This window comes from Heterodontus francisci, chromosome 13 (genome assembly GCF_036365525.1).
Source record: "Heterodontus francisci isolate sHetFra1 chromosome 13, sHetFra1.hap1, whole genome shotgun sequence".
In the NCBI taxonomy this organism is placed as follows: domain Eukaryota; kingdom Metazoa; phylum Chordata; class Chondrichthyes; order Heterodontiformes; family Heterodontidae; genus Heterodontus; species Heterodontus francisci.
In genome coordinates this window covers 101,871,625-101,888,098 of record NC_090383.1, presented here as the reverse complement: position 1 = coordinate 101,888,098, position 16,474 = coordinate 101,871,625, and positions in this window count along the sequence as shown.

Here is a 16,474-nt window from a genome sequence, read left to right as displayed (position 1 = left end):
CAGATTTCCATCATCCATGTTATTTTGCTTTTGTATTGCATTACAGTAATTCCTGTCATATGCCATTGATATACAATCAAGAATGACTGTATATCAATCATGTGACTGGATAATTACTAGGACTTTAGAAAAGCATGATTGATTTATGCTATTACTTTCTGATTTTGATATTTGACATAAAATTAATCCTTATTTTCAGCTCCCATAAAAGTTTTGCATTGATGTTTGTTTACATTTTATTTTGATTCGTTTTTGCATTTCACACTTGCTTTAATTCTCTATTTTAACGCAGTGTATGGTGCTTGTATTGAGAGGAAATACTTTTTCTGTTTAAAAAATCTTATTGTTCCAGGTCAATGTTAGATAAAGGAGAAAAATGATCACCTTGAATCAGACTGGCTTCATTTAAATTAAAATAGCCATATGTGAAAAATTGATTTTTAGCAATAATAATTCTTAAGCAGCTCCAGATATTCTCCATAGCAACATGACTATTATATGTTATTGGCTGTCTCCACATCACCTCTGAACAAATGGTGATATTTTTATATTGATCAGTCCCAGGTAGCAATTTAGGGATCGAAACATATTCATACTATCTTCTGAATTGGCAAGCTTATTTTAATTAATTACTTAGCATTTAATTACAAAAGAATGAATGTGCCCATTATAGGGAAATGTGTCTTAATCAAGTACTAAACAATGACACAGCTATAAAGTTCATGATGTTGTATGTGGTATAGCAGACAGGCAGATTCAATTAAATACAAGCAGCGCAACGTTCAATTATTAATATTTGAGACAATGCAAAGACAAGATTCCTGCATTTATCTCTGCAGAACAATTAGTCTATAGTGACAGCAACTGATTGCACAAACACTGGAGCATGACGTCTCAGGCAGGTCCCAATTACTTACGCACCAAAATGTTTCTGACCTTTGGCTAGCACAATGATGCTTCAAGCTGCTCAGTGCTGATATCTCTGTGACTAAGACCTCTGTATTCCCACACAGGGTCCTATTCGGTAATGAGAACCTCATGCCTTGTAAATGAAATGTTTGACTTTTCCAAAGAATGTCATTTTTGCATAAGAAAAAAAAAGTGATGAAAAAGCATTGCGAAGGTTAAGCAATTTTAGTTCTGCGCTAATATAGTTGCAAAGTTGGTCAGATAAAAGACTTTAAAATAAAGCAATGAAGGTCTATTGGCTATAGCATTACAATGCAGTAGTACACCCATGGGGGTGCCCAGCTTCAAGTGCCATTCCAATGCAAAAATCTGCCACTGGCTATCCTGCTATACGGGACACAATAAAATACTCTATACCAGATGAGAGGAAAGATCAGTAGGACCTCTCTACTTTAGATTAAACCATGACTCCTTTTCTGACTGATTTATGTAATGTTTTTCATGTCCTCAAGAGGCCTCAAAGCACACTACAGTCAATGAAGGTGTTAGTGTTTTAGCAAATATGGCAGCCAGTTAGGTCCCACAACCAACAAGGAAATAAATGACCAGATAACCTATTTTGATTGTTGGCTGAGAGATAAATGCTGGTCTTGAAACTGGGACAATTCCTCTTGTAGTGCCATGGGGTCTTTTATGTCCACAGGGCCTCTGTACAACACTTCATCTGAAAATAGTGCTAGCCTAGATTATGTGCTTAGGTCCTGAAACAGGTTTGTGATCTGTCTGATCTTCAGATGGATGTGAAATATTCCTCTGTATTATTCAAAGAAGAGCAGGAAGTTTCCCCAATATCCTGCCCCAAATACATGGCTCAACCACAAATCACCATGAAAAAAACTGATCCATATCTCAGTTGGCTGTCATGTTTGCATACAACAACAACAACTTATATTTATATAGCACCTTTAACAGAATAAAATGCCCCAAGGTGCTTCACGGGAGCATTATAAAATCAAGGATCACACCGATCCACAAAAGGAGATATTAGGTCAGATTATCAAAATTTGGTCAAAGAAGTAGATTTTAAGGAGTGTCTTAAAGGAGGAAAGCAAGGTAGAAAGGCGGAGAGGTGTAGTGAGGGTATTGCACAACTTGGGACCTGGGCAACTGAAGGCATGGCCACCAATGGTGGAGCAATTAAAATCAGGGATGCACAAGAGGCCAGAGTTAGAGGAGTGCTGATATCCTGGAGGGCTGTGAGGCTAGAGGAGATATCAGAGATAGGGGAGTAGTGAGGCCATGGAGGGAATTGAAAACAAGGATGAGAATTTTAAAATCAAGGCATTGTGTGACTGGGAGCCAATGAAGGTCAGCGAGCGCAAGGGCGATAGGGGAACAGGACTTGGTGCGAGTTAGACAAGGGCAGCAGCGTTTTGGATGACCTCAAGTTTATGGAGAGTAGAATGTGGGAGACCAGCCAGGAGTGCATTGGAATAGTCAAGTCTGTACGTAACAAAGGCATCAGTGAGGCTTTCAAGTGAAAATAGGTATGATGGCACAAATATGAGGTTGGATGCTCACCTTGGGGTCAAATGTGACACCAAGGTTGCGAACAGACTGGCTTAATCTCAGACTGTTGCCGGGGAGAGGGATAGAGTCAGTAGCTAGGGAATGGAATTTGGAGCAGGGGCTAAAAACAATGGCTTCAGTTTTCCCCATATTTAACCAGAGGAAATTTCTGCTCATCCAGTACTGGCTGTCGGATAAGCAGTCTGATACAAAACAGAGAGTACACTTCAGCAGTAATTCAGTGTCTATGAAGTGTATTGGTACATGCCAAGGATGTGAAAATTGCTATATAAATCCAAATTCTGTCTTTTCTTTTACATGCATCTATTGTCTTATCAAGCGCTCCCAGGTAAGGTTAGATATACCATAAAACTGCCTCTGTAGTAAAGTTTTTCAAAATTTAAAGTGAGGCAGTTCTTCCTTTGAGCAGTGAAGAGGATTCCCAGTATCTCTAGATAGACTTTTGGATGGCAATGGCTAGTCACGTAAGACCTGAGTACTTACGGCACTCCTATTAATACTATTTAATAGTAAGATCATTACTGTGTAGTGGCTGCTGTTATTGAAAAGCAATAATCTTCTCACTGGCCTTATTAGTTATATTTCAACTTGTAAATCCAGTAGCAGTAAATGTGGTCTTTAAGGTATTTTATAGTACCCCAGTCAGTATAATTAATGGTTAGTCATTCCATTAAAAGACAAGTTCATTAGGGGAAAACAAACTTATTCTAATTTCACACAGTGTACACAGTGGAAATAAAAGATTGCTTTTCCAATATTTCCAAAGGCTGAAATTGATATTTAGCTTGACAGTTTTAAGACAATTCTGGCTGCCATTGTGTGCAAACAATTGTAGGAAGTGACGGGTGTGTTCTCAGCTGCTGTTCACACCTCCTGATGCAGTGTACCTGAAGGAGTCGCCATCTTTTTCTCTTCGATTCTTCTCCAAAACCTGTCCTCACCTAAAGATTGTTATCAATCAATTCTTTGGGCATTGGTAGCCCAAAACTCTCTCTCTCTCAACTAGTCATTCTTAATTTGTGAGCCTTGAGAGTTAAGCCTAATTCGATCTTCACTCAATTACCACATGTGGATTTTCCATCAGAGGTAAATGAATAGCAATCAGGAGCAGGAATACCACCTTCCCATCTCAGAGGTAGTGAAGCACAATTTAGTGCCTCCACTACTTCCTTGTCTGAGATCAATTAACACAGTGCAGATCATGGATCAGCCTGAAATGTATTTATTCACTCCTTGGGGTTGATGGTTTAAGTAGGAAAAGAGAAGAGATGTAGTTAAAACCAGATTAATTGGGAAAAGAGCAAGAGGAAATGAGTGGAGATTGATGAAGGCAGGCCCTGAGATAGATTAGAAAACATTGAAACGGTAATATAGCAATCCTGGAAGCATTATGATTAACAGAGCTCATCAGCCTTAGATTAAAGTTCAAATAATCATTGGAGTTCAAGCTAACAGTAAAACAGGAGGATCGATTTTTGACCACCCCATTTCATCCCTACCCAGCGGGAATGTTACAGTCAGGGAGGAGAGCTAAGATGGACATATGGTTCAAGACAACTTCCTAATGCATTCCCTACCCCTGACATTTTAACTTGCCTGAATACAGTCATGACAAGGTCACCTGCCCCAGACCAGTGGGGACATAATTTCAATGGTATCATCGGGACATGCATGCCATTTTAAACTGAGAACATCACAAACTGAACGTCCTTAATGTTCACTTGAAACTTGGGTAAGGGGCAGGGTCTCTTCAGTGTGATTGCCCATTTTGTAATTTAGATCTTCTTGCTATCACTGGAAGATCAGAAGCCAAATTTTGAATTTCAAGCCTAATTAATCTATTGTTGGCTCTCCTGCCAAAGATATGCTGTAATGTTCAATATTGTGGTGTTGAATGATGGTGCACTGTTGTTGGCAGAGGTCACCCCCAAAATCAAAACCTCAGATTGACTTATTTCGACTGACTGAATTTCCAGTAAGAGAACAGACCCTCGAAGGTTTCCCCTTCCATCTAAGCCATCACGTTGCCGTGCACAGGCCTGGAAAACTGAGGTCAAATTCATCTATTTTTTAATGCCAACCTTAAGAAGACAACATTGGGGTCAGTTTTAACTCCGAGTGGGTTGCAGGCGAAATGCATTTGTTGGCCTAAGTTTGTGGCCCAGTGTATTTCGATAATCCTGGACCTTATCTACATTCTGCGATGGAAGAGGAAGTTTGGGCAGCCAAAGGGCATTGCTGACTCGAAGGGGACACTTGCCATCAAGCTGGTAAATTGCAGAGATGGGGTTTCAGATGGGTTTTGTAGGATGGAATTGGCGGGGGAGCAGGTTGTAATGGCGGGGTGTGCTGTGGGTTGGCAGGGAGTGGAGCCTGGGGAAGGGAAGGCAGAGACTTTCCTTGCAAGACCTGGATAAGCATTCCTGGTCCCATAAAGAAATGCTTTACACTTACTTGGAAGGCTTGTTCCAACTGCAGTTTCCCCACTCAGGCCTCAGGTAAAATTCCACTGGGATCCTTTTTATGTAGTAGGACACCCAGTTTGTCTAATCTTCATCTGCTCTAGGCAGGCATCTCACCCGCTGTAGAAGCCTTCCAGTTAGAGTGAGTTTTGGCTGATAAGCTGCTTGTTTTCAACTGGTTTCCACCAGGTGGGTTGGGTTAAAATTGACCCCATTGATAGTTAAATTGCAATTACAAATACCAGAACTGACAGTGGAAATGAAAAACAAATGAGACATACAATCAGAGACAAACAACAGGGGAACAACAATCAAACTGTCAGAAGGAGAAATTCTTACATAAATAAAATCAGACAGCTGTGATTACAAAGACAATTCCAATGTACTTGCATTTATTTACAATGGTTTTATTTTTTTTAATGTGTCTTTCTTATTTATTTTACACCACTGTAAATCCCACAGTTCATGTTTTTTTCTGCTGCCTCTGGCATAAAATAGTCATTTTGTTTTTATGCCTATTTTTAGATGAAGTACCATAAAGTTTATGATAAATAATCATAAACTTGTTTCAGGAGGATGGGGCGGGATCGGCATGGTAGCAGGCAAAAAATCTAAAGATCTCTGTATACCTGTGAAGGTGTTCACCAATTGTGGAAGGTTGCTAACCTTTGGTTGGATATCAGTGCCTCTTGGGCTTTGAATGGTTGAGTAAATTCCCAAATTCTTCAATTTAGAGTAAAATAAAATCGGCACAGGCCACAGGTGTATGTTTTGAATTATCATTAAGTTTTATTTTTACGCAATTAACATTAAAGCTATTTGTTTCCTTGCTTGACGTAGTTTTACATCAATCTTTAGGAATCTGCAATGAAACAAGATGGTATGTTGAGATATACTTCTGTCAGTGTCACTCTCTGTAGCATACTGAAAAATCAAATGCCAGTATTTCAGTAAAAGTTCCATTACGTGGTGGGGGTAAATTTCAACTAATTTTGGACGGTAACCTGGCAGAGTTGATAACCAATCCCACCTGATTTTTGTTTCATTGTGGACTGAAAATCAGATGGGTTCTACACCAGTAGGCCAATCTGCTCGAATAGGATACCTCCCAGGAGTGAAGTTGACCATGATCCTGACTCTGTCACGTCAGGCTCCCCACACTGGCTTCAAGTAGTTTAACACAAACTTCTAAAGAACGGGAATGGAGATGCATTAGACTTGAAATGCTGGCTTCAAACCTGTTTATTCTACAGCATGCAAGTCACATCACTGTAGTGTCATTCTCTAGAATAAATAACAGGACGAAGGCTCCATTAATCTTCTGATTAAACAACTTCCTTTTGTTCCCTTTCCCTGCTCCACGTCAGCTAGCAGGCGTGTCAACGTTTGAGCAGAATGCAAAATCTGAAACTTTGTTGCTTTGCCTTATGTATGAGGTTTAGTTTTACAGTTTCAGTTCAGTCACTCCCATCAGGGTCAGAAAGCGTATTTACCAAATTAGCTGAACCCATTTAGGATCAAATGCACATGTTCTCAATTTGCATCAGCTTTTGTTTTCATGGAATCATACAGCACTGAAGAAGACCATTCAACCCATTGTACCTGTGCCAACTCTTGGAAAGAGATATTCAATTATCCCCACTCCCCTGCTCTTTCCCTGTAACCCGGCAATTTTTTGTTTTCAAATATATATTCAATTCCTTTGACGTCAACTTCTAGATTACCTAGAGTACCTTATGACCACCCACATAATATGACAATCAGATTGAAAAGAACTGTCAAGTTTCAACTGCCAAAGAGCATTTCTTTGTATGTTGTGAGATAGAGATTATAAGAACATAAGATCATTAGACCCTCTGTTTTTGGAGGTCATGTCAGTTCTGTTTTGCTGATGCTAATTCCCTTCTTTTTTCTATATCCTTTAAGAGCTTTGCTTCCCAAATGAGTATCTTGCTCCATTTTAAACATCTCTATTGATTTTGCATCAATGGCCTTGTGCAGCAGTGTGGTGTACTTTATCACAACCCTTTGAGTGAAGTTTGTCCTGGATTCACTTTTAACTGGTTTCACTCAAATTCTTCGTCTAGATTTTCCCATCAAAGGGAACAGTCATTCCTTATCCATCCTGCTATTTTCCTTCATTATCTAAGTACCTTGATCATAACACTCCCTAACCTCTTCACTTCCAAGGAATATACCCAAATTTGCCTAATCTCTCATATAATTCACTTCCGTCGCCTCATCTTGGTGAATTGTCACTGGACATATTGGGGAGATCTTTGAAGATCAAGGTAGAGAAGGCTCCAGACTCAGACAACTTTCTTCCCTGGATTCTGAAAAAATTGGCTCAAATGATTCTGAGTCCTGTTGCAGATATTTTTCAGGTTCTCTCTGATCAAAAAAATCTCAGAGAATTTGCAAATAGCAAATGTGATGTCATCAAAAAAGGGTTACGGGATGCACCATCAAATTGTAGACCTGAAAGCCTGATTTCCACCTTTAGAAATGCATTTGAAAGAATTATGAAGGATGGTATCGGGAGCATTTTGAGGTGCATCCCTATTAAATTTATTAATAACTATCTTTTATTTATGACTTATAGTTTTGGACTCCCCCACAAGTGGAAAGATTTTCCCTACATCTACTCCATCAAAACCCTTTCATTATCTTAAATATCTCTGTCAGGACCCCTCAGCCTTCTCTTTTCAAAACAAAAGAGACCCTGCCTGTTACCTTTTCCTGATAGGAATATACTCTCAGTTCTAGTATTGTCCTTGTGATTTTCCCCATCTTTTTCAATGCCTCTATGTCCTTTATATTAGAGAGACCAGAACTGTGCACAATAACTCAGGTGTGAGCTAACTAAGGTTCAACATAAGTTTAGCATAACTTCTCTGCTTTTCAATTCGATCCCTCTAGAAATGAACCTCAGTGCTTGGTTTGCTTTGTTTTTTAATTGCCTTATTAACCTGTTTCGATACTTATTAATGATTTGTGTATCTGTACCCCCAGATCCCTCGGCTCCTCTGCCACATTCAGACTGTTATCATCGAAGCAGTTTGTGCTTCCTTATTCTTCTACCAAAATGCACTGCCTCACACTTGTCTAGGTTTAAATTCATTTGCTAATTACATGCACTTTTAGCAGTATTATTAATATCTTCCTGTATATTGTCACTTTCTTCCTTTGTATTCACTACACCACCCTCCCCCCACCCAATTTGTTGTCATCCACAAATTTGTAAGTGCACATCCAATTCCCAAGTCCAAATCGTTAATGTTATTTGTGACAGACCTGGAGCTTACCAAATCTTGATAGCATCACCTCCAATAACAAGCCTCCTTCCCTGAGTACCAATGTAATTGTCCCAAAAATGCCAAATTGCACCCCCAAAATTAAGATCAGTGAACAATTTCTCTCTCTCGATCAGAGCCATTTTCTCTGGTGAAAGGGAGAGCACAGGGCAGTTAAAGAAGAAGTTCAAAGTGTACAAAATTGATTGGACATATAGACTCAGAAGCAGTATCATGAAAGAGTCTACATAGCAGAGAAGGACAGACAGTGAAAGAAAACGTGTACATGTTAGGAAACCTAAAACAAGACAACTCCTGATGTGTCTGGTTTGTACCACTTATTGTGCCACTGAATCAGTAACACGGAGCATTTTAGCTCAAGCATAATGTTTGATGATACAGTAAATATTGAGCCTTCCTCACTATGCTTTATCTATAGGCTGTCTGTTTTCCTTACCCAGTTATCTTCTGCTGAAACTGAAAAAATAAAACCTAGAAAGCCTACAAAAGAATACTGATTTTTTTCATATCTCAGCTTGCTTTGATCACTGCCGGTCTGACATCTGTAAAGTTTAGCTGCTAACCTGATCTGCGCTTTGCTGCATTACAACAGTAACTGCACTTCAAAAGTACTTCATTGACTGGAAAGCACTTTGGGACATACTGAGGTTGTGAAAGGTGCTGTATCAATGCAAGTCTTTCTTTTCTTTTAAGGGCAGTGCTCAGGTACTTCTTGTGGGGAACAGTCTTAACAGGTCCTGAATTCAATTCCAACTTACTTGATGGTATGGAGACAAGTTTGGACATTGCCAGATGCTTGCAAATTTCTACCTCCCAATCGACCTGCAAACTTCTCTCGCCAGCAGAATGAAATTTCTGTTCAGCATGAAATTTCTACCTCTGGTTAATCTTTTGACACTTTGAATTATGATGTGAGAAATATGACAGACACTCTCAAGGCTTTTACATATAGAGAGATAAGCCACTTATTGAATTGCTCATAGTATATTGTACACTGTGTTATTCTGCTGCTCAAATGGATCTGTTTTTAAGCTTGCCTGTGCCTTGGAGGCCCAAAAGTCTGATTGCTATTAAGTGAACAGTCCAAGGTCATCCATTTATTCTTTGGTTAAGGAATGTTGTGGATTGAAATGTGTTTATCCATTTTCCATTGTAGCACAAAAGCACCCAAAGTTTCAAGACTGTTCTGCACCTTTAATATGCTGTGATGGTTGTGAGTGCCGATGTACAGATTTGAATATATTACCAGCAGATCTCCCAAGGAATTGTTTGTGGTAACCAGGTGATGTGCTGCTTTATACTCACACCATGTAATGGAGAGTGCATTGTTCTGCTGCTACGGTGAAGCAGTGTCCCTTTAAGTTCGAACTCTAATTGTTGTTAAATAAGTGCTGCATAATATTTATAATTTAATTGCTGTTTGGGCTGGATGCCACAATGCTAGCTTTGTTTGTCTTTTTCAAGTGTAGTTGCTAAGGTCAATTTAGAGGCTGTGGATGTTCTGGTATTTTCTACAGCTGGTGAGTTTGTCTGTACATTGCACATGGCAGCCTTTTTGAAGTGTGACAGAAATTTTAGTGTTAACCATTGAAACATAAAGCACAAAAAATGTTTTATTTCATGACTAGTAGATCTCCCAAGGTACTGCTCATGTCGAATCAGAGGATATGTTGTTTTATAATGGGAGTGATAGCAGCTAGGTATACAGGAGAAAGTGCTTCAGGGTGTAAGTGAGACTTTTATAGGGAGTATGCTTATGCGCGAGATTCAAATATATTATGGATGTGTGGATAGATGTCGAAACTAATTTGGTGTCTGCATTGCCTTTCTTGTGAAACATGTTCAAATCATGCAGAGGCAACTCTGAGAAATGTTCAAAGTGAAAGATTATTTATATTGTGTATTTTATTTTCATTCCACTCATAATAGCCCAGAAATTGCTGGAATGGTGCATCCTGCGACCAGCACAGTGAATTGGGCATTTTACCGCACCCTTTAGATCACAGTATATTTGTGCTGCAAATTGCTAGAATCACTAATTAGTAACTGTTAAGTGGTATCAATGGGCCATCTGGGACCTCATGAACATCATGGACAATGGTCTATCTCCTTAACCAATTAAATTTGAGAATAAAGAACTGGATAGAATGACATAGAAGGAAATACATTAAATTAAAGTCAAATTAGATCCAGATGGAGAAATAGAGGAAAAGAAAGGAGAGTGGATTAAGCAAGGAAAAATAAGAAGAAAATTTAAAAGACCAAGTATAAGAAGAGGGCATTATAATCTGTTTGTGTTTGGTAATTTTTGCATTGGGCCTTGAGAAGTTATTAATGAGTGAATGGCTGTCCAGGTATGCAAAATTTACTAACATTCCTACTCATATACCGTATTCCAAAATGATATTTTGAAAGAAATCTACCTCATTTGCATTTCTGAATGTCAAAACAGCTTGGCATCCTGAAAAATTTTGCCTTCCAACAATAACAGGGGTGTGGATGGCATGACAGGCACTAAAATATTGCAAAAACTGATTTTTATAAATTGACTTAGAGCAATTCACGACCTGCAGGAGGGAGACGCCATGGCTGGGATTTTACCCTGGGCGGACGGGAGCCGTCCACCAACTGAAAAGTCGGTGGCGAACCTGCTTCCGCCTGGCCTGGGAATCCGACCTGTATTTTGCTGGTCCCCTGGTTTTAATTGGTCTGAGGCAGGATTTCCACCCGCTTGAGGTAGGAAATCCCACCTAATAGAGCTGCCGGCCAATCAGCAGGCCGGCAGCTCTCTTGCCCAGCAGCGCCACAGGGAGCGGTGGCCACTTCTGGAACCGCACCCAGCATTGTGAAGAAGATGTCAGCGAACCCCGAAATGCAGGTATGTTTTTATTGCCTCGCTGGGGTGAACGGTCAGGCACTAGCAATACAAGGGTGATCGATTGGAGGGGGGGGGGGGGGTCGGAGGGCGTGTTGTGTTTTGGGGGTGATTGGGGCATCGGGGGCGGCCCTCCGTCGCCATAGGTTGCCCAGTTACGAGGGCCCCTCCAGGACATCAGAGAGCCACCTGCTTTTAACAGGCAGCTTTACTTGGGCCTGGCCGCCCGTCCAGCCATGGGTAAAATCCCCATGGAGGCAGCCGGAGGCCCATAAGTGACCACTTAAGGGCCTTGATTGGCCTGGGGCGGGCCGCCCATTTTTAGCTGCCGCCACCCTGCTTAAAGTGGCGGCAGAGGTGGGAGTGGGTGGGGTAGGGCCCTCCGAGCCTATTACTCCATTTTACCTACCGCCCCTCTTCCCCACCCCGCCACCTTCCCGCTCTTTGTGGGGGGGGGGCGTAAAATTCCGGCCCACATATTTATTGATTCCCTTTCTGGGCCTCCAACTTTGAGTTTCACATGACGCCATCAGTCACATCATTATCAGGGTCCTTACTATAATATTACTTGTCCCTTTAATATGGGAACTATTGTAAGACTCACATGACTACAAGGCTGGAATTAAACGCCCCCCAAAAGAGCAGGCTTGTGGCGGGCATGGAGGGGCTGCATAAAATAGAGTGAGAAGCTTACCATGCCCTTACCAACCTGTTCCCGCCTCTGCCACCAAGGCCCTTAAGTGGCCAATTAACGGCCACCTAAGCACCTTCGTCCACCTCCAAGGAGATTTTACGGTTGGCAGGCGGGTGGTTGTGGCCTCAGAAAAGCCGCCTGATAAAAGTAGGCAGCCTTCTGATGGCCTGGGGAGGGGCCTTCCTAATCAGGCACCCTGTGCCGCCCCCGAATCCCCAACCGCCTCCAACACCCAACACGCCCCCCCAAGCGAACCTCCCCTTGCCTCACTGGGGTCCGACCTATGGCCCCCGGTGAGACCCCAAAAGCTTACCCGTTTTCCGTGCTGCCCGTCATCTTCCTTCATCAGCTGGGTTGTAGTCCTAGCAGTGGCCACTGCCCCCGGTTATGCTGCTGGAACTATGAGCTGCAGGCCCGCTGATAGGCCAGCAGCTCCATTTGGCGGGACCTCCTGTCTCAATGAGGTGGAAGCCCCACACAAGATCAATTAAGGGCCTGGGGACTGTAAAATCCAGTCTGGATCCCCAGGCCCAGTGGAGGCGGGACTGCCACCAACTTTTCGGTTGGTTAATGCTTCCCCCCCCGCCCACCGTAAAATTCCAACCGATATAATATCCAAAGAAAATGTGGGTTTTTATTGTAACTTAACTTCTTCTTCTTCTTCTTTGGCCTCCTTGTCTTGAGAGTCAATGTGTAAGCGCCTAGAGGTGGTCAGTTGTTTGTGGAGCAGCGCCTGGAGTGGCTATAAAGGCCAATTCGAGAGTGACAGACTCTTCCACAGGCGCTGCAGATAAAATTGGTTGTCAGGGCTGTTACACAGTTGGCTCTCTCCTTGCACTTCTGTCTTTTTTCCTGCCAACTGCGAAGTCTCTTCAACTCGCCACTCTTTAGCCCCGCCTTTATGGCTGTCCGCCAGCTCTGGCGATCACTGGCAACTGACTCCCATGACTTGTGATCAATTTCACAGGACTTCATGTCGGGTTTGCAGACGTCTTTAAAGCGGAGACATGGACGGCCGGTGGGTCTGATACCAGTGACGAGCTCGCTGTGCAATGCATCCTTGGGGATCCTGCCATCTTCCATACGGCTCACATGGCCAAGCCATCTCAAGCGCCGCTGGCTCAGTAGGGTGTATATGCTGGGGATGTTGGCTGCCACGAGGACTTCTGCGTTGGAGATACCGTCCTGCCACCTGATGCCAAGGATTCTCCGGAGGCAGCGAAGATGGAATGAATTGAGACTTGGCTGACATATGTTGTCCAGGCCTCGCTGCTATAGAGCAAGGTTTGTATGTATATATAATTTTATATATATATATATATATATATGTGTGTGTGTGGCATGACATCACTTCCTCCAGTGATCTTCACTTACAGCTTCTTAAGGTGGTCCACACTGAAAGTCGTCCCACAGTATTCCACCTTTTTCCAACGATAAAAACATATGTACAATATACAATGATGTTGTGGTTTGGACTAACTATCTATAATTGAAACAAAACATTATTTACAAGTAAGTAAGTTTAACGCTCTCAACAGAGGAGGTTTGCTTATTTATTCTGATCTTGTTATCAGAAATCTCATCCCAGAGCTGAGCTCATTTTGATGACTCCCCTAAGACTCTAGTGACTCAGAACTCTGATTAGCATGTTCTTCCTCTTGCTTGTAGTCTCTGTACGTTTATCTTCAGACTTTGTTTTCGAACGTGTCCACAATGCCAAAGTGTTGTCACATGTAATGTTGAGTAGACTTTGGTTCTGTCTGAGAATTGCATCATTGAGTGTCTGGAGCTCATACGATCTGGACTGGTCGCATATCCTAGCAACCTCCGTAGGATACCGAGTTCCTGAAGCATGATTGAGGACTCTGACCTTCTGTCCTACTCGCAGTTGAGCTAATTCTGTCCTGCTTGCCTGTCATACAATGCCTTCATCTTCCCTTGTTCAGAAACCCCTCTGGGCTCTGGGTCCTTACTGCAATGGACTAAAGCCCAAGGACAGACTCCTGGGCCTATCGCCTCTTTGTATCAAGACTCCCAGCTTTTGTGTCATCCTTTACAGGGCCCAACCAAATACACTTGACCTGGACATTTTCTACCATCTTCGGTGCATTATTGACCTCAAGTATTGTGACACTTCATAAATCTCAGCATACTGGAAGTTGTGCAAAAGCTGGTCCACTTGTGTCTGCAATGTAAGACATTTGGCTATTCGAAGCTGCCATAGGTACACTGCAAGGTTATCGTTCCAATGCACTTGATTGGAGAATCATTGTAGGCAGTCAGCCAAGCTGTGGTGGGTCGTAACATAGATTCCTATTTCTTTAGATACATGTCCTTCAGTATACAGATGGGCAAAATATTTGCACTTGCTCCAGTGTCGATTTTTACTGCTGCCACTCTTCTATGTACATACAATCCCAATCATGACAAATGTCTCAGACTACATAATAGCATTGACATGTTGATCCAAATTGACGATGTGAAATGCTTGCTCACTGTCCGTATGAGTGCATTCTTCATCTGTGCCCTACTGTCAACCAGTCTCTCTGCTGACTGAAGTACCTGCTTGGGCTTTTGTTGTATGCTGGCATACCTTTTGTTGCATTTGCCATCCTGTCTTGCAGACGTTCTCTCTGCATGTGATCTGCCACCATTCCTGTGTGCAGTATTGGAGCTCAGCCAGCTGCACTGCCCTGTCCAATGTCTTTGCATGCCACAAGCTTTGCACTGGTTCTGGTATGCCGGACAACTGCGAATTGTTTGAATCAGACAACATTTGCCACAAAGCTTAGCAGACTTCTGAGCCCTGGTTATCATACCAATTGTCGTAGTCACCCTCAATGCTTGTAACAGTCAGTGCCCAGCCATGATGGCTTCAAATTTCCTTCCATCATCAGAATTGGCCTTTATAGCCACTCCAGGCGCTGCTTCACAAACCACTGACCACCTCCAGGCGCGTATCCATTGTCTCTCGAGATAAGGAGGCCCAAAAGAAAGAAAAGAATTAAATAGTGCATCTATGGTGTGCCCTTTTTTCTTTTCTAGCAGATTTTTTTGAAAGGCCTCTAGTGGGGTAGACGCGATTACGATCTCTATTCTGACAATTTGATATCTGCAAACGTAGGAACATAAGGGCAGGAATAGGCCATCAGCCCATCGAGCCTGCTCTGCCATTCAATACGATCATGGCTGATCATCCACTTCAATGCCTTTTTCCCACACCATGCCCATATCCCTTTATATCATTGGTATTTAGAAATCTGACAATCTCTACTTTAAACATACTCAATGACTGAGCTTCCACAGCACTCTGGGGTAGAGAATTTCCAAACAATCACAACCCTCTGAGTCAAGAAATTTCTCCTCATCTCTTCCTAAGTGGCTTCCCCCTTATTTAGAAATTGTGTCCCCTAGTTCTAGACTCCCTAACTAGGGGAAACATCTTACCTGCATCTACCCTGTCTATCCCTTTCAGTATTTTGTAGATTTCAATGAGATCACCTCTCATTCTTTGAAACTCTAGAGAATACAGGCCCAGTTTCCCCAATCTCCCTTCATAGGACAGACCCGCCATCCTGGGAACAAGTCTGGTGAACTTTCGTTACATTCCCTCTATGGCAATAATATCCTTCCTAAACTAAGGGGACCAAAACTGCACACTGATGCAGAATTGATGAAAGGTCACAGACCTGAAACGTTAACTTTGCTTCTCTCTCCTCAATGCTACCAGACCTGCTGAGTATTTCTAGCACATTTTGTTTTTGTTTCAGATTTCCGCATCTGCAGCATTTTGCTTTTATCTTTGTTTGCACAGTTTTTGTTTTAAACCGAGAGAGAGTTTTCTTTTCTACAGCCAGCTGCAGCTTGCAGTAATGACAACTGCTACAACCGGCCTTTCCTACTATGCTATGAACCTCCAGTGGCGTTGTTGAGTTCGTCTCTCTCTTTTCGGCTTAAGCCCTGCCCACAAAGCAAAGAAGATTGGGAAAACTAATGTAGTAATGGCTTCAGCTATTGCTTTTAAAATTTTTGACCCACTGCCAGAATAGTTGAAAGCTCTGACCAACTGGCAAATTACACACTGTACTCAAGAGTTTCAACACCTTCTGGGGTCCTTTCTGTGATCCTAGCTCGTGCATTATTGTGGGGTCTCCTGCTAGCTGCCCTCCAGGATCTTCAGCCACTCCAGGTAAGCAATCTACTTTTCTTTGTTCTCTCTTATTTTGTTCTTCAGAAACAATCAAACGTTGCCACAGTGTAATTTTTGGTGGTCTTCAGAAAAAATATATACCGCCACTGCCACCATATAATATTACTTGTTCCTTTGATGTGTGAACTATTGTGAGACTGACAGGACTACAAGTAATATACAAAGAAAATGTGGGTTTTTATTATAACTTAACTACAACATAGATATACAAACAATTACTGCATGAACACATCTAAACACATTCCATTCTGTCGGGCCACACCCACAACTCCCTGGTCAGATGTGATGCAACATCACTTGCTCTGGTGATCTTCACTTGCAGCATCTTAAGGTTGTCTGCTCTTAATTACAACATTAATTACCAGCCCTAAATGACTGTGGCGAGATTAACGCTGTAAACCGAGAAATTTCGTGACATGC